The following is a 3,546-nucleotide window of genomic DNA, read 5'->3' on the forward strand; positions in this document are numbered from 1 at the left end:
GTTATGTATACCAAATTGAATGATACCTCATAATTATTAAACGCAATAATTATAAATAGACATACAGACATCCAACTTAATATAATAAATGCGAAAGTTTGTAAGTCTGTTTGTTTGTTACTTCATCACTCATAAACCGCTGAACCGATTTGGATGAAATTCGGTAAACAGATAGTTAGCAACCCGGGGAAGGCCATAGGATAGTTTTTATCCCAAAAAATTCCATAGTTCCCGCGGGATACTCAAAAACAGAATTCTACGCGGACGGAGTCGCGGGCAACAACTAGTACTGCATACGCTCGAAAAACAAAACCCTCCTTCGGTCAGTCGGGTAAAAAATATACGGTTTTCTTACAAAATTCTATGATTGAGCCTCATTTCACCATGATTGTAATCAACTCGTGTGCCACTTTGCAAAAAAGGCATAACAAATGCATTCAACTGACAAAGACGAAAGACACAGCAGTGACTAATCTTTACCGCGTTAAGCTGTTACATGTTCGGAAAGAGAGGAACCGAGGAGTATTGATAATTGATACATTTTTAAAGTTAATCCTAGTTAGTGTGTGTGTTTGTTTGTTACTCCTTCACGCTATAACGGCTGGACGGAATTAGATGAAATTTGGTATGCAGATAGCTGGACATCTAGAATAACACAGAGGCTACTTTTTATCTTGATATTCCTACGGGATCGGGGTATAATCTCAAAATCTCATTCACTGGTTCTGAAAATATACGCTACTCTATAGTCATTAAATTTGGTACCTACTGTTGTTTATAATGCAACGACAATAAAGCCGCGGGATAACTTAATTATATTATATTATTAAGTAACAATTAAATTGAGATCAAAAATGTAACATTAAATAACAAAAAAGAAAATATTACAAAATACATTACAAAGAAGAAGACATTACGGATATTAATGAAGCAAACATTAAATAACTTTCATCTCCCTCCACACCAAAATTCGTGTAAATTAAACGGTTTAATGTACTTTAAATATTAGTAGGAATCATTTTTAATAATTTTATTAATTATGTGTAGTTTTATAATAAAATTATGTGTGTCTATTGAAAGTTTAAGTTTAGTTTAGTTTAAGTTAAGTTTAGTTCAAATTATTTATTAGCTGTTGCCCGACTCGTCCGCGTAGAATCCGTTTATTCCCGTGGGAACTATGCAAGTTTCCGGGATAAAACTATTCTATGTCCTTTCCCGGGACTCAAACTACCGAAGGTACGAAATTTCATCTAAATCGGTTCAGCGTTTTAAACGCGAAGAACAAAAAGACTTGCAAACTTTTGAATTTATAATATTAGTGGGATAGTAAAATATCAAAACCTTTTAGTTCTACTATAAAACGCGAAACGGATCCGACAAGCGCTACCCCCTCTTTCTTTGGGGAAAGTCATTGCTTACTTCAGACTAAACTGAACTCTATTCTTTTAAGATAGAGTGGCATTTACAAAACAATATTTGGGGTCATTCCACTAGTTTATTGCATAATATTTTTCTATGTTTGTCGGTCAGTGTTGTGGTTTGTAAATATATATGAGTCATCAACGCCATGATGATCAAGATCATCGAACTCCGGGTGATAAAGAATCACCTTTGACCCAAAAATTTACACTTTTTTTACTGTGAAGTAGTACTCGTAGGTTTGGTTGTCAGTAATACATTTTGACAGACTTTAAAAGAGGAAGGGGTTTTTCAAAGTGTGTATTTTCATGTTTATTATTTTTAAAAGTACTTACGTAATTTTATGATCAGAAAAAAAAATTAAGGGGCTGCTTTCCGTTTAAGTTTATTCAAATGTAAAGAAAAGAATATCATAAGGAAGTTCTTTGAAGTCAATTTTTATTTATTAAAATTATTAATTAACGAAGCACTTCACAATGGAATTGAGAGCACGACGTGGAAAAGCTTTTTAAGTCACTTTTTTCCGCAATGATTAATATTAATTTTAAACCGTTCTCTTTTTTAAATAAAATCAACTTGGATAGAAAAAAAAAACTGATTTTAAACATTCGGCATTGCGGCTGTTTTTCGTTGAACTCAGAAGAGTCAAAATTATTATGTTTAAAAAAAATCGTTATTAATGACTGTAGTTTCATTGTCATCCGACCTAAATAATCCGGACGGGTAGAGTACAAGAAGTTGGCTCATTAAATCGCAATTAACCATACAAAACAATGGACTAGAAAAAGTTCCGTTGTGACACGAAAATTTCCATACTTTTTTTTTTACTCTCGTTAAAATGTCCAACTTTTTGAACTCCACCCGTACCAGAACCACAAGCTAATCTGATTAACAGAGGTCTCGGGGATTCCCCAGTGTTGCCAGTCTTAGGCAATGGCGGATCAAGATAATTTCGACACTATGAAGGTTTGAGGGATACCATGAACTGGATTATGCAACCAGGATCCAACCGGGGAGTAGGAGACGCTCGAGTAACATAGAGACGGCTTCTGTTGCGAACGCAAATTAAAATATGAATTGAAGCGTTTGATTGTTATTCACTATATTCTTTGCAATTAAGTAAGTAAGACAATGAACAAATCAGAAAAAAAATCTTCATTTTTTTATTTTTCATCATGAGCCTATTACCCCCACACCACCACTTCTGAACATAGAGTTCCCCCAATGAGTGCCATTGCGTTCCGTCCTTGGCTTGATGCATCGTGATTCTATCAGCTACAAAATAGTACATTGAGAATATTTATAAGGTAAGCATTGAGTGGTCTTACTGTGAAGGAAGAAAGGAACAAATTAAAGCACGTCGGAGAGTTATCCAACAAAAAGGATAATTTATAAAAATAATATAAACAGACATATTATAGACACGAAATTAAATAATAACTACATCACACATCTCTTACATTTTAAGAACAACTTTAAAATTAAACAGCAAATTAAACCGCGATGCAAAGATTTTATGAGAATTTATAACTAAGGACAAAAAGATACTATAAAACTGAAAAAAATACTAAATTTTTGCTTAAAAATTATTATTTAATAAAAGTAGATTATGTTTTTCATTTAAAATAAAATGTTTTTTTTAGCCCATTTGCATTTATTTTACTTAATTATAAAAAATGAAGTGAATTTCTTAACAATTGTCTTAATAATGGAAAGATCTTTTTAATATCTTGTGATGAGATTTATGACTAAATGCCGAAAACAACAAACATAAGTTAGTTTTTAATGGAAAATATATAAAGAGTCTGCCTCCATACCGTTTCGTTCAAAATTCACAAAATGCTCACTGGGATATCCCAGACCATGTTGCGCTAACTTCGTTCAAACGTGAAGGTTCAACGAATAACCGCAACCTTACCACTACCACCTAAAGCTCAAAATCCTCTAAAATTCACAATAAACCCAAACCGCAAGTTGTTTTAGTGCAAGCAAATTATTCCAAACTAAATTGTGTTCTGTGCGGTACTGAGAGAGTTGGTTATAGAATAATATTTGTATTACGGTTGGGTTGATACAATACGGATCCAAGAAGTTTATGCAATTCTTATGTTGTTATTATATAAGCTT

Source organism: Choristoneura fumiferana, chromosome 25 (genome assembly GCF_025370935.1).
Source record: "Choristoneura fumiferana chromosome 25, NRCan_CFum_1, whole genome shotgun sequence".
NCBI classification, from domain to species: Eukaryota; Metazoa; Arthropoda; class Insecta; order Lepidoptera; family Tortricidae; genus Choristoneura; species Choristoneura fumiferana.